At 40.9% G+C, this 24083-nt stretch overlaps 1 long non-coding RNA gene across 1 annotated transcript in view; it reads left to right on the forward strand.

The window, feature by feature from the left end:
* Positions 1 to 2601: 2601 nt before the first annotated feature.
* Positions 2602 to 24083, forward strand: part of LOC134737137 (uncharacterized) — a 234591-nt gene continuing 213109 nt past the window's right edge. The window contains exons 1-2 of the long non-coding RNA XR_010121746.1: positions 2602 to 2806; positions 14264 to 14393. This is a non-coding gene — a long non-coding RNA (uncharacterized lncRNA). The remainder of the gene's footprint in view (positions 2807 to 14263; positions 14394 to 24083) is intronic.

The raw sequence follows: 24083 nt of genomic DNA on the forward strand, positions 1-24083 counted from the left end.
ACAACTCTCTATTCCAAGGAATACAGACCATAAATATGCCCGTAGACCAGAGTTCTAAATCTTTTTCAGGGGAAGCTGGTGACTAAGCAAGTTAATTATATTGCTGTCCTATGGGCTGAATGGAAGGTCACGTAATGCCTTCAAATGCTTGTTGCAGTTCTATGTTTTATTAGAATGACACTCTCATCAAAGCAGCAATCAAGCCAGCCCTTTTGCTGTAGCCACTTCATTACATGCTTTCAGAAGCTACAGCACTCTAGCTATAGCCTGGTGCAATTCAAAGAAACAGAAAAAAGAGAACAGACCAGAGGCTGTAGAAGAGGGCTTTGAGGTCAATCCCCCACAAGAAAGGCTAGGGCATTTCTTAGCAGAGAGGTCAGGGGCATAGCTGAAGATACAAAAACCTTTGTCAGCAAAGGAATTGGTGTCAGGTGCAGGTTTCATCAGAGGTCTGATGGAGAAGGCAGAATTCACTGTGCTGCGATTTTTCAACAGCCAATCATCTCCTATGCTGGCCCTAATGCTGGTGTCTAATGGCTCATGTCACATCCCTTGTGTTAAACATTGGCTTGGCTGAGCTGCCTCTTTAGAAGTACAAATCTTCTCAGGAGAGGCACCTCATTAAGCCACTTAACACTTCCAAGTGAATGAATCTGGAGAGACAGGGGAGAGAGGAGAAAGGGAAGGTGAGGGATGTCAACAATCAAACTACCAATGTATGCAGGGCCTTGCCTAGGGAAGGGAGGATGGGCAGGAGCCGGGCAGAGGAGAGGCTATTTGCCACTTCTGGCTTGCACAGTGCCAGGGTAGTGTCCCTGACAGGTCAGCAGAGGGTTGCCATGAGCAGAGGAAGGCCAGTATGCAAGTCCCTGCTGAAGGAAGAGCACCTTCCTGCACTGCCTCTCCGTTCTCCAGTTCTCTCACATTTTCCCCTCTTCTACACTCATTTCCTTACGGCTCTTCCCAGTCCTTCCTGTTTGGTTTACAAACCCTTTCGACGTTTGTCTTGTGACCATTTCAAATCCTGTGTAGCTCTTCACATGGGGAGGGAGCTGGCAGGCAGGGAGGCACCGTCTAAGGGTTTGAAAATAGCATGTCTGGCTGGGTGCGGTGGCTCACGCCTGTAATCGCAGCACTTGGGGGGCTGAGGTGGACGGATAACTTGAAGTCAGGAGTTTGAGACCAGCCTGGCCAACATGGTGAAACCCCATCTCTACTAAAAAAAATACAAAAATTAGCTGGGCATGGTGGTGCATGTCTGCAATCCCAACTACTCGGAAGGCTGAGGAATGAGAATCGCTTGAATGCAGGAGCCAGGGTTGCAGTGAGCTGAGATTGCGCCACTGCACTCCAGCCTGGGTGACAGAGTGAGACTGTCTAAAAAAAAAAAAAAGAAAAAGAAAAAGAAAATAGCATGTCTCAGGAGACATGAAAGGCCAGGACCTGGATGATGCTGCCTCGAGGAGATACAGCTAAAGGGCAATGGAAGGAACATTCCACAGCTCCTGAAGGGCTTTTCGTATTGGGTGGGGAACATTGTCCTCTATCCTCCCTGCAGGTCACACAAAAAGAAGGGAAATGAATGGCAGGTGGGGGATTCAGGCTGGATTTAAGGAAGGGTTATTGATACGGTTTGGCTCTGTGTTCCCACCCAAATCTCATCTTGATTTGTAATCCCCACCTGTCCAGGGAGGGAGGTGATTGGATTGGATCATGGGGGCGGTTCCCCGCATGCTGTTCTCTTGATAGTGAGTGAGTTCTCACGAGATCTGATGGTTTTATAAGGGACTCTTCCCCCTTCTCTCACTCTCTCCTGGTTCCTTGTGAAGCAGGTGCCTGTTCCCTCTTCCACCATGATTGTAAGTTTCCTGAGGCCTCCCGGCCATGTGGAATTGTGAGGCAATTAAACCTCTTTCCTTTATAAATTAACTAGTCTCAGGGAAGTTCTTTATAGTAGTGTGAAAATGGACTAATACAGTTATCGTCCCTCTTTTAAAAAATAGGAGTGAAGGAGGGGTTTAGCTTAACTGGGAATGTACTACGGAGAAAAGTGGAAGAAAAATAATTTGTAAAGTACTATGCTTTTACATTTTTTAAGGTTACTGTACTCTTTTTTCTTTGAATTAAATTGTACATCAAGCTCTAATAGCCAACTTCCCTGGTTGAACTGGGGGGAGGTGGTCAGGCAGCTTGTCCGAGAGCCTCAGCAGGCTTCCTCCCTAGCCTGCTGAGGCTCTCCTGAGGAAATCCAGGCTTTTCTGAAACACAAATTAGAAACCCCTGGAATAGCATTTTTAGTTTACAAAGACTTAGCATCATTATATTACAGTGGAGGCAATCAGGCCAAGAGAGCTGAAGGGAGTGGCCCGCTCATATTTGGTGTAACAAGGACCTCCCCAGGCATTCTGGCCACTAGGAAACAACCCACTCCCCAGTGTAATGCACTGCTTCCTTGGAGCTGCCTCTAGACCTGTAAGAACCCCAGTATCTCTACCTTCTGGAACCTCAGTGAGATGGTCATACAGGCTTAGCTGTATTTCGGAGTCATTCCATTCTAAAACAGAACTAGAGACCTGAGCTATTTGTGGCCATGGAAGGACAGAGAACAAACAAGGATTTTGTGATGAGGGGATCCTTATGAGTCTGACCGCTCTTCCCACAGCACAAATAATCAAGAAACAGAATGGACTGTCCCCAGATCTGGGACTCGGGAGTCAGCCAGAAGCCTGAGAGCAGAGCTTGGTGAAACAGGAGGTGGTAGATGAGCCAGCTGATGCTTTTAAACTAATTGAGAAAAGAGAGGCAGGTGTGTAATGGAAATGCTGGCTTGAAATGGTTAAAATCAGAAAACAAATTAGCACCTGTTTTGTCTAGTTTGGCACCATTCAAATGGAGGTGCAGGCCCCACCTCTGTCGCACTCCAGGCACACATTTATGAAACAGGAACACATAATTGTACCTTCTGAGGGTGGTCTACAATTCTTGCTCCCATCTTAGGAGAATGTATTCCTTCCTTGTTCATGTAGAGTTTGCTCTGTGGCATTTTAATTGGCTCAGGTGGTTGTACTTAGCACTGCCCCCTCTCTCCCCTCCCTCTCTCTGCCTCCCTTCTCTGATTTCCCTTCCCATCTCCCTTTTAGTGCACCCACATCTTTCTCTCTCCAAAGTGCTTCTTCCTCTCTTTGCCTCCTTCACATCTCCCTTCAAAGATGAGACAGGGAAAAGAGGGTGGTAAGGGAATTCTACGGCCTGAATACCTTACTGTGTGTATTTTCTAGCACCCATTGTCAGGGGAAACTGTTCTGTACTTAACACAGTTTTGTATTTTCAGCATGTGCTGGTATGTTTTAAAATATTTCAAAGAAAATATAATGCTTTCACTTCATGACAAAATATCTGTGTAAAAAGCAAGTCTGGCAGAAAGTGGCTTTGGCAGGAGCTGGGTTGACCCTGGGTGAGGGCAAGCACCATCCTCAGGTTTCTTACTTTCAGTTGCTATGAACACCCACTCACCAGGGCTCTCCATCCTCAGTGGGGAGCATACAACAGGGCAGAGAATACAGGGTCGTTGTCCCAGGTTCCCAGATCAACAATTCTACATATTCAGTCTGGCCTTATCAACTCTGGACTCTTCCCTCGCTTGCCTGGGACATTTCTAGTGGCAGTTGAGTAGCCAATTTCTGTGGATGTGGCCTCTTACTGGTCTGCACTGTTAAATAAGCAGGAGACCATAGGCCTGAGGCTGTCTTGTACTTTGAGTTCCTACCTAAACAAACTGAAATCTAATTTAGGAGTACATTTTGTAATAAATTACTAAGTTTTAGCCAATCACAAGCAGCCAACTGATCAGACCATGCCCCAACAAGGCAAATGCCTCATCATACTATGCCCAAATAAGGCAAATGCCTGCATAGAGCCAATCAGGTGATTTCTCTACTTGGCTTCCATATTCGGCCTATAAAAGCTGTCTGTGCTGCTGGGTGGAGTCTCTGACCCTCTTCTGGCTCTGAATGTTGTGCAATTCACGAATTGTTCTTTGTTCAAACCCTGTTAAATTGAATTTGTCTAAAGTTTTAACAGTACCTTCCCAATTTTACCTTTTCTGCTTGCTTATCTGATTTATTACGTGCAAGCTCTGGCAGCATGATGTGTTTGTGGTACAGAAGCATTGGTATGGTAATCATTTAAGTGATGAAAATAATCTTCATATGCAGAAAACTATGATCATGGATCTTGCCCTCTCTCCCTAGTCCACTAGTCCCCCTGTGGGTATTAGTTGATTAATGGTATTACTGTCCTATAATTTCTTTGTGTAGTATATTTTCTTCTCTCTATAATTTACATAATCATACTCCAGTTCTTTTGTATTCTACCTGCAAAATGTCCCTTGGCTTTTTCCCCTCCTATTTCTTGTGTCACTGCCCTAGTCAGGCTCCTGTTATCTCTTATCTCGAAAGATGCCATTCACTGGTTATTTTTCTTTTCCTATTTATTTTCCATGTTTCAAATAATTTTCTAACATCTGAAATAAGATTTTTTATCACTCCCTGGCCTAAATATTGCTGCTGACTTTTCTCTGGCACGATGTTGAAGTCCCCAGTGACCTGGACCCAGCACACTTTCCAGTCTCATCCCCCATCATATATTTTCCTGCCCCTCATCACAAACTATTCCATTTTTGATGAGAAGCCAGTCATACTAGGACCCTCTCTGGTCCTTGAATCTGCCGCATAATTGCTAGTATTTATGCTTGAGGGCAGACTGTTTCCTTTTCTCAGAATATATTTTTTCCATCTTCACTTCCCTCAGCCCTACTCAACTTTCAAGGCAGACTCAAATGCTGCTTCCTCTGAAGGGTCCTCTTCTGTCACAAGGCAGAATTAAGTACTCCTTCTTTGTTCCCATAGCACTTGGTTCATATGACTCTTGTCATAGCCACCACTTTTCCGCCATTATAGTTATTAACAGATCTGTTTTCTTCCCTTAGCCCGTGAGCTTTTTAAGATTAAGGATTTTGTTGTTGTATTCTTAGCATAGATCTTGGTACCTGGTAGGCAACAAATGAGATACTATCATCTTGGTGACTGATACAGAAATGTCCCACTTACTCCTGTGGCTGGCACACATAAAAGTGATGTCCCTTAAGATAATCAGGACAGGAGAAGAAGCCCTTTCTAGGTGAGTGTGATAGGGTGTTAAAATGGGACTCTTGAAGTCTGGAGGTTTTGTCTGAAGCCTGAAAGCTGAGAACAACAGATTGCAAGTATATCCACATCCTAAGGCAGCTGTTAGACCATCTATGAGGCATTTGCAAAGGGAGTAATAAAAATAGTATTACAGCAATGTTAAGACTATGAAAGAAAAGGTTAAGAATTCATTAGCTAAAGTAGTCTCCAAACTGGGCTTCCAATTTCTTCCTTTCTCTTCCTTTTCCCTGGTATACTCAACATAGCTGCCAGAGTGATTGAAGTCAGTCGTGGCTTTTCTCTCCTCAGAAGCTCTGAGTGAAAGCCCAAATTCTTGCAATGGTTTCTGAGGCCCGACAAAAGCAGCTCTCATTTCTCTCTTCAACCTCATCTCCTGCTATGCCTCCCTTTGCTCTCTCTGCTACAGCCACACTGGCCTCCTTGCTATTCTTCAAACATGCAAACATACTTCTGCTATGGGGCTTTTGCACGGGCTTGCCCGGGATAACCTCATCTTCAAGTCTTTGCTTAAGCATCACTTTCTTACTGAGACCAACACCATCAGCATATTTAATATTTCGGCCATAAATGCTAGTCTTCTTAAGTCCTCATATGCTCCTCTGCTTATTTCCCCACAGCTGTTAGCACTATAAAATTGAATTTTTCATTATTTTATAGTTTGTTGTCTGTCTCTGAGGAAGGGGGTTGATCTTGTTCACTGATTTATACCAATCTCCCATTCTACTGATGAAGCTTAGAATACACTTGCTGGGCCGGGCGCGGTGGCTCACGCCTGTAATCCCAGCACTTTGGGAGTCCCAGGTGGGCAGATCACGAAGTCATGAGATCGAGACCATCCTGGCTAACATGGTGAAACCCCGTCTCTACTAAAAATACAAAAAAATTAGCTGGGCGTGGTGGTGGGTGCCTCCCGCTACTAGGGAGGCTGAGGAAGGAGAATGGCAGAGCCTGGGAGGCAGAGCTTGCAGTGAGCCGAGATAGTGCCACTGCACTCCAGCCTGGGTGACAGAGCAAGACTCCATCTCAAAAAAAAAAAAAAAAAAAAAAAAAAAATACACTTGCTTTCTGTGCTAGTCATTAGCTAAGTCAGAATTTCAAGGAAAGAAAGGATGGTTGATCAAACTTACTTCCCATAACAACCATATTTTTCCTTGGCTTTGACTCCTACTCACATGTCAGCTCTTGAATTTTTCCAGAAGGCTCTTTGAGATAATCTTTCACTGTTATTTACTAAGATTTTAAAGAAGCTGTACAAAGTAGCATTATTTAAAAAATCTCCTTTCGAATGTAGGTAACAAAAAGACTTTGTCTTATTTTCCTTTTACTCTATTTTGTCTTTTCAGTGTCTCACTCCACCCCTTTCCCAGGTGAAGGAAGTGATTCATCTGTGTGTTTTATCTTAAGAAAGAAGAGGGATCAAATGAGCCAACTTTGGCAAAAAAAAAAAAAAAAAAAAAAACCCAGAAGGAAGGTTAAGACACATGAAATTAGTTTGGATAGACTTGTTGACAAAGCTAATCTTTAATGCCAACCTCATAAAAACAGAATGAGGTAACCGTTGTCACAGATTGCAGTATCATAATAAAGCACAAATACTGAGTCCTTATGCTTTTCCACAAATCAGAGATATATGGTGGAAGGACTATAGGATTTGAAGCCAGAATACTGGGCAACATTCTGACCCATCCATCAGCTCTTATGTAGACATGGGTCTGTCAATTACTCTCTAAAGTGGGAATAACAACACACAGGCTATCCTATTTCGCAGAGTTGTGGGAAGGTAAATGAGAAAATTTGGAAAGCACTTTGCTTAGTGCTCTACAAATAATTGGAATCGTTTATTCCAGAATTAGGGGGATTTGTTTATTAGTTTACAGAACAAAGGCATTAAGATTCATTTAAATCTCCATGAAACAAATTCGACATTGTTCCATTTCCTCACATGAGGGAAGCAAATTCTCTTAATATGTGTCTATATTTATCAATGGGGAAATCCAGCCCTCAGCTATCCTCTTCCCATCAAGATTAAGAAACGTAACAGTGGCAGCTGGAAAAACACAGAACTTTGAATAGAAGATAAGAATTACAGACTTCTTAAATGTCTTCATCTCCAATACTTTCCAGATCAGAATTTTTCTTGTCATTGATGTTACTTACATAGTATGATCAGCCAGAAGGTCTCTACTCTCTAAAACTATTCGTTGTTGACTAAAAGTCTGTAACTGGAGATCCCACTTCTTTGTATTAAGGCATTAATTTATGCTCAAATCACTTTAAATTGTTACACTAAAGAAAGGAGAAAATGAAGTCTATAGCATCAGGTGTCCCTGGAAAAGTAGGGACACTGGCTAAAAGAATGGCTTAAAAAGACATTGAAGGCCAGGCATGTTGGCTCATGCCTGTGATCCAAGCACTTTGGGAGGCCACAGCAGGGGGCTTGCTTGAGCCCAGGAGTTCAAGACCAGCTTGGGCAACATGGCGAAACCTTGTCTCTACAAAAAAATACAAAACTTAGCCGGGCATGGCAGTGTGCACCTGTAGTCCCAGCTAGTCAAGAAGCTGAGGTGGTAGGACTCCTTGAGTCCAGAGGTGGAGGTTGTAGTGGGCCAAGATTGCACCATTGCATTCCAGCCTGGGCAACAGAGTGAGAGCCTGTTTCAAATAATAAAATACATAAGTAGAAAGACAATAAAAATCAACTTTATTCCCTCTGAATTTTACCTTGGGCTGTCCTGTAGAGTAACAATCCCTTCTGCCCTCACCCTGGTGAAAGGTGCTGAACAGGAAGGGTTAAAGAAGAAATGTGAGCTCTTAACATTTCTTTAGGTGTCTTACTTGCAAATTGAAGATTAAACACAATTTTCACAATGGAGATCAGATTTACCCTTAGAGTGTTTTGGCTTCTGTGAAACTCTACTCCCAGCCAACTGCTGATGTTCATTCCTACCATTTTTAGCACCATTTTTCTTTCTTCTGTATGTGCCATCAAGGAACCATTGGGGGTTTGGATTGCCTATCATTTGGCTCAGTTATGAAGCATGCAGTTAGCTATGAGGGCCTAGATTTCTGCCAGGTGCAACCAGAACTACTTGGGATTCAGCATAGTCCCTAGGTAATGCTGATGACCCTGGGCTTGCATCATTATTGTAAGAGAAGCTTGGGGTATGTATAAATTGATTTTGGGAATTCCAATGCAAACCTCCTTAATCACTGATTTGTATTTTGGAATGCAGGCTTCTATGTTGGCTTGGTTTATATGGGGCTTGCCACTTCAAATTACTTTTTTTTCTTTTTAGTAGCACCTCTTTTGGGATGTGGGTATGGAGGGTGGAGAGGTATGGGAAATAATGAAGATGAATCAGTGATTTAAGGCCAAAAAAATTAGATGAGAATTTCAATATGAGACCAACTAGTTTTGCAGAGACCCAATTTCTGTGCTGCTTTTGAGGGCAAGTCAATTAAATAGACATAAAGATGATTCTTAGCCTTCTGCTGTCTGTGCCTATGAAATGCTATTTAAAGCTATTGAAGAAATGTAGGAAGAAAACAATTTTGAATGTCACAGGAAGGAATTAATAAAAACCAAGACCATATGAACCAAAGTAATCATTGCTACTATAAGAAAATCAGTCATGTGCATTACAAAGATCCCCTGTGATCCCAAGACAAAGACTTAACTGCTACTTCTACATAATAAACATTAATGATGAGGGACTCATAACTGTCCAAGAGGGCTAAACCAAAGATGATGATAAATGCCCACCATTAAAGGTGTATTGTGCAGTACTAACAATTTTATCTTGGCTCCAAATGTGAGATGATAATCTGCCTAGAAATCTAAAAACAAAACAATTGAAGGTAAAACAAAATTGTGAGTTTGGAAAAAAAAAAAACATTTTAAAAATGAATATAATCTCCCTCTGTTGCTTATTTGGCCAGCTTCAAGTATACAAGGGGTTTCTCCCTTCTTCCACTTAAATAATGCATTTAATTCCCTGTTTGAATTTATTTGGAAGTAATATATTAATTTAGAGCAAGAGTCCTGAAGTCAGACTGCCTGTGTTCAAACTCTGCCATTGACCCTGGATAAGTTAATTAACCTCTCCAAACTTCAATGTTCTCATTTGCCAAAAAAAGCATGGCTGGTATATAGTAAGTACTCAATACATTTTAGGTATTATGACTATAGTAAATACTACTGTCCAGCTCATGTTCCTTTTACCAGTGTACCCATCCTTCAGCTGTTTTCAGTGTTGATGCTTAAAGATCATAGCTAATTGCTTTTTTTGAAGACTTGCTCTTGTCAAGAATGGCGAATCTAGATGAAGAGATTGCAACCCACCCTGCCCTCTGCATGGAGCAGACTAGAGCTAGACTTTTCCCAAGATCACATTCTTGCTTAGCTACTGCTTCTCTGATCTTCTTTCCCTCTCTTAGAAGTTATGTTTCTTCCCCTAAAAATCATTTTTTAAACTATATTCACTTGAATCTCTCTCAGGCTTCTAGTAATCTAAGACAAGAACCATATTATTTCCTTGATTTTGAGCCACGTAAACTTTCACATTTTAACAAGTTTGAGGTCAGACTGTATCTTAAAATCACTGTAAGCTAGGGGTAAAGTTTTCATTTTCTGCACATTGACATGAAAATGTGCAGAACCAGTGTCAAGTCTTTGAAGAAAATCCTGGGATAACAGTGGGGCATTCTTTTGCTGCATGTCCAACATTCTTGATGGCACAGAGGACCACGCTTTGTGGAGAAACAGTCAGCAATGACTTTGAGTTGAATAGTTGAAAAATTGAAGAGTCAGACTGAATGGTTAAAAATACTAGAAATATTGGCCTATTTTGCTTTTACTTTCCTTTTAATATATGTAAAACAATAATATGTAATAAAATTGAAATCTAAAAGATTTTTCAAAAATATAAAAAAATCCTAAGTGATGATTGTGACAAAGATGATACTTCAGTGCAGTGGGGAAGGGATGATCTTTCAATGAATGCTCTGGGTTTATTTGATGTCCACACTGGGGGGAAAAGCTTCATCTCTCTGACACCATACCCCAAATCAACTGCAGATGGATTGTAGATCTAAAAGTGAAAGGTAAAGTAATGAAGCTATTGAAACGACATCAGAGACTATCTTCTTGAACTTCGGTTGGGCAAATATTTATTAAGCAGAACCGTAAATGCTTTAATTATAAAGAAAAGAATAAATTGAACCGTGTAAAAATTAAGAGTATTTCTTCATCAAAACACTCCATTAAAAGAGTGGCAAAGTAAGTCGCAAGGTGGGAGAAAATATTTACAACATGTATATCTAACAAAGGGTTATAGTCCGTGCAATAAAACTCCTACAAATTGGTAATAAGACAAACATCCTAATAAAATAATGAGCAAAGACATGGACAGACAAGGATATAAAATGGTCAATAAATGTAAAAGGTGCTTAACTTTGTTAGTCATCAGGAAAATGCAAATTAAAACCACAGTTGATAACACTATATACCCATGAGAAGGCTAAAATGCAAACATATCAAGTTGTAAGCTGGTTTAGCTATTGGAACTGAAACTCTTGAATATTGCTGATGGGAATGTTAATTGAGCAACTACTTTGGGAAAATATTTTGGCAACATCTAAATATCTGCTCTGATCCAGCAATTCTCCTTCTAGGTATGTACCCAGTAGAAATGTATATAAATACTCATCCAAATAAAAGTATAAGAATGTTGATAGCAGCATTATTTGTAAAACCTTCAAAATATAAACAGCCAGATGCCTATCAATAATGTGATGGATCATTATATTGTGTATATTCATATAATGGAATATCATACAGCAATGAGAATAAATATGTTCTAATAGCAAGTAATAATGGGTATCATCAACATAATATTGAACAAAAGCCAGACTGAAAAGAATACAAAATTCACAGTTCTATTTATATAAAATTCAAAAATAGGAAAATTTTTGTGGTGTTGGAAGCCAGGATAATGGTTACTTTTGGAAGAAGGTAGTATTGACAGCAGGCATACAGGTCTTCTAGGGTTCTGACAATGATCTAGTTCTTGATCCAGGGTGCTGTTCACATGGGTGTGGAAATTCATTGAGCTTTATCGACGAGTTTCATACATTTTGTTATGTATGTGAAGTGAAAGCATTGCCATTGTTTAATTGGCAGCAGTATTCCCCCTTTTCTAGTAGTATTTAGATAATTGTGTGTCTTGTAATTGATGACATCTTGGTCGAGGTAAAATATTTTCATCAGTGGTCAGGTAGTAATAGTTCCCTAACTCTGATCTGTCTCTTACTCTGTTTTCCAATTCATCTCAAGTGCTTAGTGTGGCACCCCATAATCTCTTCTCAACTTTTTCCTTAAGAGTGGAACTGATTCTTAGCTGGATATGTATTCACCTGGAACAAAAATTACCTTGCCCAGACTCCCTGCACCTAGGTGTGGTCAGTGTGATGGCATTTTGGCCTCTATCAGAGGAAAGGGTATGGGGTAGCGTGCAGTAAAGTGTTAACTCAGCTTCCTCAAGTTGCAAATCTTGCAGTTTTCTAACAAGGGCCTGTTTCATGACTGGCCCTTGGCTGATTCCTCAGAATTGAGCTCTTAGAATATTTTAACTGATAAGTGCTTTGCATGAATCACATTATACCCATTTATCTGGATAGTTTGTGCCAACAATGTGATTTATGATGGATACCTGCTTTCCTTCTTGGGACTCCAGTGACTATAGTCAATCGTATAGAAACTACATGCCTATGTGACTGACACCTGATAAAAGCCCTAGACTCAGACAAGCTTCCCTCTTAGACAAATCTGAACAGAATAGGTTCTCACAACTTGTTGCTGGGAGAAATAAGTGCTTCCTGTGTGACTCCACTGGGAGAGACTCTTGGAAGTTTGCCCTTCGTTTCCTCTGGACTTCACCCTATGTATTTTTCCCTTTGTTGAATTTGCTTTGTATCCTTTCATTGTAATAAACCATAACTGGAACATAATGATTTCTGAGTCCTGTGAGTCCTTCTAGTGAATCACCAAATGTACAAGTCTGGTACCGATGGTGTAATGTATTATGATTCAAAAAATATTCATTCCTCTCCCTCAACTTTCATGGGAAGAGTATACTTTCCATGTGATTGATATTGAACTTGATCATGTGACTTTCTTTTGCCAATGGCATGTGGGTAGAAGGGACTTTGTGCCAATTCAAACCTTATACCCTAAGAGGCATTGCACATTTTTGTTTGCCTTTCTGGGAGCATTTGAACTCTTCCATAGAAAAAATATGTTTCCAGAAGTGTTGATTCTATTAGCCGGGGCAACAGAGTGAAGACACATAAAGCAGATCTAAATCCAAACTGTAGCATGGTGCCAAGCCTGGTCAGATCTGCAGCCTGAAGCAGAGCCGCTCTGCTGAGGCCAGACTAGATCAGAGGGCCACAGGCACAAGAGTAATTTAATACAGCATTACTGGGGAGGAGTTAACTGATATAGGCATTTCTAGAAACTTTATTAAAGGACTGTGGGTGTGTATTCACTCTTCCTTTGTCTCCTTTGCTGACTGGAAGGCCAGATTTGGTCCTAAAGGTCTAGCCAATTTTGTGGGTAGTGATGGTGGAGGCCAGACCCTAGGGACAGCTGGAAGGCACATGGAACCCTAATGACTCTGTGGAGCCACCACACTTCCACCTTGTTTCGACCACTTTTGGGTTAGATTCTCTGTCATGTGCAGCTGTACTTAATCCCGGCTAATACAGTCAGCAAATCCTTAGCCATCAATAGGCTCTTAGACTATTGTAGTAGAACTGAGAGACAAGTCAAATTAGGAACGCTCAGGCAAACGACTTTTACTGTCTCTTGGAAGGTCCTGGGCAATTTTCTGAATATGAGTCTGTTACCAGTTTTAGTATTTCCCCCATATTTCGTGCTTAAGAATTTCCCACTCTGGAAGAATTTTTTTTTAAAGCTACTGCTAATCTTTGGGATAGTTTATCAATTTCTTTAAAAAGAAGTTTTTCTTTTCCTGTCTCCAAGCTCTTTCAAATGAAACCTGAGTGAAAGCCAATATGTAAAATAAACATGAGCCAAACTACTCTGAAAGAAGGATGGTGACAAAGTGTGGCATTATGCATCTTCTCTCTCTTTGCCCCAGAGGATCTCCTCCAAATTGCTCTGGCTGTGTGATACCCAGGACTGTAAGGGGTGTGGGTAGGGGTGGGATGGTAGGTTGAAATCCTGTGCATTTTCAGAGAGGAAAACAAATACCCCCCCCAAAAAAAAAAAATCCAAAGGGACAATATTTGGGTTTTTTCCAAGAATAAGAGGTATCCAATGATAAGGTGGTCTGCCTTGTGAGAAGGTGATGCTCCCATCGAGAAGTAGTGTCCCCTTCATCTCTGGATCCCACTCCTACTTCCCACCCCAGCCCAGGGTTTTGCTGAGAACACTTTATTGAATATCACATTATTATTCTCTTCAATGCACTCTGTCTTCCATCTGGGGTGGAAGGGAAACAGGCAGACAATTACATTGCTGATGTGGGATTTTTAGAAGAAAATTGAGGGAAATTATGGGGACTACCCAGCTGTGATGAAAACTCCTCACTGTCTTCCCATCGGACCCATTTTTTTGCAAACTGCAACTATTAAAAATGATTTAAAGTCACTTGCCAACTTTACCATGCTGTTAGATTCACTTGAATCTTACCTAGCTCTTAAAAAGGGTACAGGCAGTCAAAGCACGTTCACTCTCAAAATGGTATGAAATATGATGTCTACTATTTAGAAAGTTGAAATCTACTACACCATCAATGTCAGTCTTCCCAGCATTCCCTATTCTATTTGATCTTATTTTCTATCTTCTAGATTCTGTCTCTTGTATCACTTCTTTTTTACCTTGTAATTTTTCCCACTAAAGATAGCTCTGGGCTTTTGCTTATTTAGTCCTCTCCTCCTAAATACAGAGGAAACCCCTTGAAGTTTTTATCTTTACCCTTTTTTTTAAGGTGTTTACTATTTATGTTCGCTTGTACCTTCTTCCTTTTCAGATTCATCAAGAAAGACATCTGAGATGTATGAATATCCTGTAAGACTGACCCAAATCCTGCTGGCTTGGTGAGCTCATCTCCCAGTTGCCTGATTATCTTAGAACATTGAAGAGCTCCAGTGAAGATGAAGGTAAACAGTGAGGTGGTTGTACAATAGCAACCGCAAGCAGACCTTTAGCTAATTAATAAAAGGCAGTGTCTTCAAAGCTTGATGTCAACTTTGGGGACCTGGGTTTAAAAGGGGGCTGCTGTCCAGTTCACTTTGTATTCTCACTTCAGAGGTTGCTGCTCTGTACAATTAACACTAAGGAAACGGAGGGGAAAGTGATTTTCTGCAGAAAATGCTCAGGAGACCTCCTAGTAGTTTAGATTATAGGAAAGGAAATGTCTTTAGTGTGACAAAAGCACAAATGGAGCAGAGATAAAATAAGTCACTTTCAAGATGTGCATTTAAGAACTCGTGTAATGAGTTACTTTGACTAGAGGCAAAATGGATAATTTTACTAGTTGTCTATCACGTTAGGTATCTCTCTTTGGGTGGGGGGAAGAATTTCTGAGATTCTAATTGGGTAGTTTTCTAAAAAACATGCTATATAAGGTTTTAGTGTTTGGTTTTTATATTATAAAAATAACTCATGCTTGCTATAAAAAATTTTAAACAGAGAAGAATATTGCATTGTTTGGGGGTAGGCTAGGCTATGCTGCCTGTGGTAGTCAGCCCCAAGGATGGCCCCTGGGAATCCAGCTCCTGCTATTCATGCCCTTGTGCATTTCCCATCCCCTTGAATGTCGGCTGGATTTAGTGACTTGCTTCTAATTAACAGAATAAGGCAGAAATGATGGGATGTCACTTGTAATATTAGGTTATAAAAAGACCGTGGCTTCCATCTTGTTTCCTCTCTCTGTGCCCCTCTCTCTTTTATCCTCACGTCTCTCTCTGGGGAAGTAAGCTGCCTTGTCATGAGCAACCCTACGGAGAGGTGATGGATGTTTTTAGCCAATAGCTGCCAAGGAGCTGAGACTTACCAACAGCCAGGTGGGTAGGCTTAGAAGCACATTCTCCAGCCCCAGTGGAGCCTTGAGATGCCTACTGCCTTGGCCAATACTTTGATGGTAGCCTCATGAGGGGTTCTGAGCCAGAACTCCTCCTGGGTTCCTGATCTGTGAAATAATACATATTGGTTGCTTCCAGCTGCTAAGCTTTGGGGGTGGGGGCTGGGAGAGTAATTTGTTATGCTCCAATAGACAATTACTACATTAATGAACTTCCATCTCTCAGTGCCTTTACACAATAATCCCCTCACACACACACATGCACACTCACACATTTTTAGTTCAAGTTAGCCATTCCCCTGGGAAGCCATCTTGCATGGGTAACAGTGATCCAGACTGCTTCCTTTTTGTGGTAGGGAGATTGCTTGAAGGACTCACAACTTTAAGTATCCCAGAGATAAAGTGATGTGTGTCACTTCTGCTTACATGTCATGGGCTGAAACCAGTTGTGTGACTCCACCTAACCGTATGGGAAAATGGAAAATTGCAGAAGTATATGGACAGTCAATGAGAATTAAAGGTTTGTGCTACATGTATGGCATAAAAAGTGTAAATCACTCTTCTCCCCATCAGACGTTTTATACATAACTGTTTGAATTGTGCCCTTTCAGATATATACACTTATCATATAAACACATAAGCATATATATGCACAAATAAGCACAGAAGCATGTAAAATATATATGATATATCTAGTTTATACACTAGATATATTTTTAGTATATAAATTATATATTTTACATGTCTGTGCTTATATGATTATATTTAATATATATATGATTATATATGATATATGCACGTGTAAAATAGGATTAAATCTCTACATAGAGATCTATTTCATTCTTGGTAATATCTGCTTGGTATTTCATGGTATGGAATGTACTAGAATTCATTTTGTTGTTCTCTGTTAAGCATAATTTAATCATTTCTATGTCTACAAAAATGACTTATTAGCCTGATTTTCATCTGATACCTCTCTAACTTGTCCATATGCCATCATGTGCATATGTTGGAACCAGTCCAAAGAGGGAAAAAATCTTGTCTCCATCAGCGCTTGCTTTACCTCATTCTTTCTGTCTGCTTAAATAAAGGGCATCATCGTGTTTGCTCCTTTTTTTCAGGGGCAATAAGAGATAAGCAATAAGAAAGCTATTGAAGAATTAAACTTCACCAGCCATCATTTTGATAAAAATACAAAAGACAGAAGGGAACTGGCATTTATTAAGTGCAGAGTGCTTAGGCACTGTGCTACACGTTTCTATTTTGATTTCACTAGAACCTTGTGGTATCACTATGAAATCTGTAATTATTGTTTAACTCCCACAGTGAAATCTTCTTCATAGGCTTTAAGCACCTCCTTTCCTCCACCCCACCACATATACTCACCATGTAAAATATATACATATATTTGGTAGAAAGCAGAGTTAACAAGGCTGTAATGATGGCTGTTTTTCTTAATAAAGATACTGTAAAGATTGATGTGCCCTTTCCCAGAAGATGGACCATACATATTTAAAAAGGAAAAAGAACATGCAATGTTTGCAAATTTCCTGGGAAGACTATCTCGTCTAAAAGTGTGCTAGCTTGCTTTCCAATGTTTCTATTAAAGAACAAAACAACAAATACATGTTTGTGTATGTGTATACATATATATGTGTATGTGTATATATGTATATATATGTGTGTATATATATATCCATATATTTATCATTGGGAGATATGTATATACACATATACACACACAGATATATATATATATATCCCAAATGAAGAGAGATATGACTGGCTGTCTCCGTTGGTCTATTGTTTCCACTTGGGAGTTCTATAAAAGGGCAAGAACATCCTCTGCCTTTGAAGCAGTTGCCAGTTTATGTCTGTAGTTTCTGAGGTTGTAGGCAAACTCCTCTGGGCGCTTCTCTCTGACCAAGCAAGCTGTTCCAGTTCAGAAGCCTGGGACTGCTGGACAGCAAAATATTTCAACTTTGGCAGAGAGGTGGGAGCAGGGAGAATGATACCTGAATTTTTTATAGCATTTTCATGGATGGGAAACAGAGGGAGAGAAAACTCCCTTCACTGATCTCTGGCTCCTGGACTTCTGCAACTTCTTTCTGTCTGCAATTCAAAGAAGTAAGGTAAGGCTCAGTCCATAGAGGGAGCCATCCTAATCCTGGCAGGTACTAAGATAGTATTACTATTTCAACTTTGTAGATGAATAAACAGAGGCTCAGAGAGATTAAGGACTTTGATCCCCAGCTCTGAATAACCATACAGGCCTTCAAGACATGTGCTTTCTTTACCTGTTTAGATTGAAGTAGGCGATCTCTTAAGGTCTCTTAACTTTTAAAATACATTATTCTAAGCAGAGCTGTAGCCAAATTGTAAACATCTGGAAGAACCCTCCTTCAATCCTAACACCTTGAACATTTTCTCTGGATAGCCTAAAAATAAATTCTTACTCTACAGCCCTTCAGCTGATGGAAAGGTTGGAGACTGTTGAAGAGAATACTCTGCTAAAGAATTTGACCTGTTCAAAGTAAAGGAACATTTTAGCTATAGACATTTATATTTTACCATGTTCCTACAAATGAACCCAGTAGAGGGTGAAGGTTCTATTGGATAAGTATTACAATGGGACTTGTTTTCTACGTATCTGCAGGTTCCTGGACATTGTATGGAACCAGGAAAGAGAAACAGAAGCTGCTCTGAAAATCAATGTTAAATGGAGGTATCCATGCCCAGATAGAAAAGCTATACAAATTAGATTACATTAATGAACAATTTTCCTTTTCTTGGTGTTATGTATTTCAGAATAGTTAGAAGAGAGATCTTGAAATGTCCCTAACACATAGAAGTAATACATGCTTGAGATGACAAATGTCCTAAATACCCTGACTTGATTATTACATTCTATGCATGTAACAAAGTATCATATATACCCTATAAATGTACATTAATATTATGTATAAATTAAAAAGTCAGGTTTTAAATTGATACATAATATCACAACAGTAATTCCAGCACTTTGAGGGGCCGAGGTGGGAGGATCACTTGAGGCCAAGGGTTTAAGATCAGCTTGGGCAACATAGCAAAAACCCATCTCTATAATTTTTTTTCTTTTAATTAGCTGGATATGGTGGTGCATGCCTGTAGTCTCAGCTACTTGGGAGGCTGAAACAGGAGGATTACTTAAACCTAGGATTTTGAGGTTCTAGTGAGCTATGGTCATGCCATTGTACTCCTGCCTGGGCAACAGAGCAAGACCCTCTCTCTAAAAAAATTTGCGGCGGCTCACGTCTGTAATCCCAGCACTTTGGTGAGGCTGAAGCAGGTGGGTCACTTGAGGTCAGGAGTTCAAGACCAGCCTGGCCAATAGGGTGAAACCCCTTCTCTACTAAGTATAAAAAATTATCCAGGCATGGTGGCACATGCCTGTAATCCCAGCTACTCAAGAGGCTGAGGCAGGAGAATTGCATGATCCTGGGAGGCAGAGGTTGCAGTGAGCCGAGATCGGGCCACTGCACTCTAGCCTGGGCAACAGAGTGGGACTCTGTCTCAAAAATAAATACATAAATAAATAAAAATAAAATATAAAAATCAGACTGAAGTATTGTAAAAATACCTTTAAAATGAAGAAAAAATTAGACTGTCCCTCCAAGAATTGTTTATCATTGGGAGATATGTATGTATGTTCTAATAGTCCACTTATTTAATAAATATTGACTGAGTGCCTACAATGTGTCAAACACTGATGTTGTTGCTGGGAATAAAATAACGAACAAAAATTTCAGGGAGGTTACCATCATGGAGCTTTTTCATTCCAGAGAAAGAAAAGAGTTCAAAGCAATAATGAACATAAGTAACAAGTCAGATGCAAAGGATTACTATGAAGAGAAAGCAGAAAGAGGCAAAAGTGAGTGTTGGGTGGAGGAGGTTTCAATTTTAAGTAGAAGAGTGAGGAGGGGATAGCTTGAGTCCTGAGCCTTTCAGACATCAGAGGGAGGAGTGTTCTAGGTAGCGGATTGCCAGGAAAGGCAAGGATGCCAGAGGGTCTGGAGAAGTGTGAAACTGGGGAGAAAAGTGAGAGATGAGGCCAAGTGGGAACAGAGGGGCTGGGTATGTGGTCTTTTAGAGGATGTAATATGGACTGTAGCTTTTATTGAGTCAGAGGGGGGATCGTTGCAGGGACTCCAGCATAGCAGTGATAGGTCTGATTTTGTAGTAGAATCATTCTGGCATATATGTTGGAAATTAGCCATTTGGAATCTCTTGCAGTAATCCAGGAGAAAATGATGGTAGCTTAGATGAAGTTACAAGGAGGGGGCAAGAAGTGGTTTGATTCTGGATATATTCACTGAACAACTGAATGGGATGTGAGAGAAAGGGAGAGTCATGGATGACTTCTACATTTTTGGTCTGTGCAGTTGGAAGGCTGGGGTTACTATTGAAGGGTAATTAGGAGTTCAGTTTTAAACATAAGTTTGAGATGTCAGCCAGATCTTTAAATGACAAAGTATGAGTCATTTACCAAGGGGAGGTATTTGATAGGAGAGGTCTAGACTGAAGAAAAAAGTTTGGGAATTGTAGACTGGTACTCAAGTCTTGAGATTGATGAGCTTACTTAAAAATAGATGTAGACAGAAAAAAGAGAAGATCTTCTGACTGAGGCCTGGGGCACTCCAAAGTTGAGAGGCTGGGGAGATGAGGTTGAACCAGCAATGGTATGGAGAAGTCAGTTGAGATGGGAGTAAAACCAAGGGGTGTGATGTCCTGGAAGCCAAGTGAAGAACATGTTTTAAGGAGGTGGTGATGAACAGGATCAAATAATGCTGACAGATCCAGTAAAATCAAGACTGAAAACCTGGCCATTGAATTTGGTAAAGTGAAGGTCCTTGATGGCCATAGCAAGGGGAGTTCAGTGAAATGAGGAGTGGAAATCTAAAGTAGGTTCGAGATAATGGCATGGGATGAATGACAAGGAGACTTGGAAGAGGACCAGACATCACATTGTGTCCCACCAACCCATGACATTAAAGGGTACCTGCCTCATAGGCCTTCGCTGCTCAGTGGAGATCTCATATAGATCTCCTAGTTTGAACAATTCCGACTTTGAGATTATTTTAGTGAGAGGAAGAGGATGGATTCTAATGTAATCCAGCTCCTGTTTGCAGAGTGGGATAGAGATTTACACTGGGGAGAACTGAAGAACTTGTCTGTTTAGTCAGCTTGGGCTGCTATAACACAATACTATAATTTGGGTGGCTTCAACAACAAACATCTATTTCCCGTTGTTCTGGAAGTCTGAGTGCCAGCATGGTTGGGTTCTTGGTGAGGGCCCTCTTCCTTGTTTACAGATGGCAGCTTTCTTGCTGTATCCTCACATACGGAGACAGAGAGATAATCTCTCCCATGTCTCTTTTTATAAGGGCACTAATCCCATGAGAGCTTCACCCTCATGAACTATTTCCCAAAGGCCCCACTTCCAAGTATCATCACATTGGGGGTTAGGCCTTCAACATATGAATTTTTGGAGCACACAAATATTCAGTTCATCACAATGTCTGTCTGGGAGAAAATGGAGAGTGGATCTTGAGCAGCAGGGAAGGATTAGGAGATGGTGCACTCCTATGAGGCAAAGCAGTGCATGGGATATTCTGCATCAGGTTTTAGATTTCATTTGTTTCATTGTAATCTATCTTAAATCCCTCAATAAAGTTTCTTCATGTAAAACACACACACATACACACACACACACACCCTTGTGTTCATGGTAGTATTGGGAATATACAGAGCGGTGGCTCTAAGTATTTTCTGGTTGAGTCTGACATGCTAATAGCAGGACATATTGAGGGAAGACTGTGGTATAAGAGTTGCAGGCAGCAACCTACGGAGGAATGAATGAAACTGAACAGTGAAGGAAAACACGGAAACGCAGCTGTCAAGTAGATGTAGAAGCATAAAACAAATGGATCACCTCTTAAATATACAAAGAAACAGTGACAATGTCAAATGAATGCTGGCACTTTGGCACATATGATGGGGGGGAAGCTATGAGGTGAGGAAGGTACCATTCAGGAAGCAGAGGGAAGCTCTGCTTCCCTCCCTCCAGCCTTGATTTTTAGGGCTGGCTCTCACCTATCTTGCCATGGTAGCTCTACTCTGTACTTCAGATTGAGCATCCCTAATCCAAAATTCCAAAATCTGAAATGCTGCAATGAACATCTCCTTAGAGTGCCATGTCAGTGCTCAAAATGTTTTGAATTTTTGAACATTTCGGATTTGGGCTTGACATGAGTTGGCTGTGTCCCCACCCAAAATCTCATCTTGAATTGTAATGCCCATAATCCCTACATGTCAAGGGCAGGACCAGGTAGAGGTAATTGGATCGAGGGAGTGGTTTCACCCATGCTGTTCTCATGATAGTGAGTCTCACGAGATCTGATGGTTTTATAAGTGTCTGGCATTTCCCCTGCTTGCACTTTTCTCCTTCCTGCCACCTTGTGAAGGTGCCTTGCTTCCTTTTCCACCATGGTTGTAAGTTTCCTGAGGCCTCCCCAGCCATGCTGAACTGTGAGTCAATTAAACCTCTTTCCTTTATAAATTACCCAGTCTCAGGCAGTCCTTTATAGCAGTCTGAAAACGGACTAATACAGGATTTTCAGATCGGGGTGCTCAACCTGTATTAGATACTGTTATTCCCAAATTACAGATGAGAGAGTTGAAGTGGAGTAAGATAAAGCAATTTGATCAAGTTCAAGGTTTTTGAATGTGTTAACAGTAGAGCCAGGTTTAGAATTGTCTTATTACTCTCAGTATTAAAGTACTGAGTGCTGTTGATGAAGAAATGAGTAAGATGAAGCTCTTCCCCTTTTCCCAGCCTCAGCTTTCCTGTCTCATAGTTTAGGGCAGGGCTTCTCAGCCTGGGCACTCTTGACATCAGGGGCTAGTTAATTCTTTTTGGGGGTGGCATCTTGCAGTGTATGATGTTTAGCAGCATCCCTGGCTTCTACTCACTAGAGGCCAGAAGCACCACTTCCCCCAGTTGTGGTAAGCAAAAATGTCTCCAGATATTGCCAAATATCTCCTATGTGGGGAAACATCTGTGGTTGAGAACAGCAGTTTAGAGTCTCCATTCAGCTTGGACTGAGTTTGAGGCAGTCCCTCTGTCACAGTTTCCCAGCAAAGCTGAGTACAGGGGTATCCGGAGGCTCTCAATGGCATGCAGTCTGTGCAGAGTCTCCTGGGGTCTATGGGCTGGCCTAATTGTGGCACCTCCTACCCTGGTGGGATCCCTGCACTGTCTCTTCCACAAGGACCTTTACTTTGCTTGCCCCTCCCTCTAAGGAAGTTCCCTTGTATACACGTAGCTTTCTACCTCTATTTCCTATGTTCCCTCAACTGTCCAGAAAAGACAGCAAAGAACAGGTATAAGGTGACTTCTCTGATTCAGTGTCTATTAGCTAAATGCACAGCAAGTATATGTGGCTGTTAAACTGCAGAAGAAAATATTATACACCTGGATTTGATTAGATTTATCTCTGATCAGGATGAGCAAGTAGAGAAGCTGATGGATATTTGTTGGTAGGAAAAAAAAATTATCACCAGTCGGTCAAAAAGGATTTAATGAATACCGAATCTAAATTTGCTTAGCACGGTAGCTTTAACCCCAGATGTATCATTTCCATACAGAAATGAGGAGGCATTAATTTGGAATTCTATTTTAAGTATTATATATTTTTTTAATCTGTCTGATTTTCCCAGCAACCCCTGGATATACTTGGATTCCTCCAGAAAGCCTGGCTTCTTGCTTGGATTTTGTGTGTTTCAGTACATTCTATTGGAATGTTTTCTCTCAGACATTTATATCTGCCAAGTCCGTGACATTTCTCTCATGAAGCGTGCCTCCACGAGCCACCAAATTCTTATTGTTAAGCTGTAGCTTAATTTCTGCATTGACTAATTCTGCTTTATGCATAAAAGCCTGCTGGTCTTGTGCTCAGGGAGTGGACTCAGGAGTAGCCACTGGGAGGGCAGGGAGTGGTCTGGAAAGAGATTCTCAGATCTTTATTGGTTTGTTTTCCAATTTAAATTCATCAGGACACTCTATTCCTAATTCAGAGCACGTTATGATTTAGTGAAAGAACCGCTTCTTACTGCTCCACTTGTGATTTATTAGTAAGTGGCATCCTGGATGCTGGAAGGCCTGGGATATCATTTGGTTTGACAACGTTAGGCTCTTTGGAATCTTCTCCTATATTCTGTTTTCTGAATTATTTCCTTATGGGATGGTTTTCCTTATAGACATCACTTAAATTATGCAGGATAGTTCTTGGTTTGATATATTATTAGAGAGTCATGAGCCTCTGATGTGAGTTTAAATACAGTAGCTCTAGATAATTTTCCCATGAATGGTCTCATTTGGTCACATGAGGTTTTCAGGAACAACCACTGTCCCAGCTTTGCCTAACAACCTCCTCCCTGGTCTGCTTGCCACTATACAGGCTGATAAAATTACCCACTTTCCTAGCCTCTCTTTAAACTAGACATTTCTATGTGACCTAGTTCAGGCCAATGAGATGATAAAGGAAGTTTACTGGGTTTGGGGAGGTTCTGGGAAAGATATTTTCTCATTGATGAAAAAAGCGTACAAGTATAGTGCTCTCTAACTTTCCTGACTACTTACCTGTTTCCTACTTCTGACTGTGGCCAGGTGAGATGGCTGACATTGTGGCAGCCCTCTTGTGACCATGAGGGAAAGGTCTTTCCTCAA

This window comes from Symphalangus syndactylus, chromosome 7 (genome assembly GCF_028878055.3).
Source record: "Symphalangus syndactylus isolate Jambi chromosome 7, NHGRI_mSymSyn1-v2.1_pri, whole genome shotgun sequence".
Classification (NCBI taxonomy): Eukaryota; Metazoa; Chordata; class Mammalia; order Primates; family Hylobatidae; genus Symphalangus; species Symphalangus syndactylus.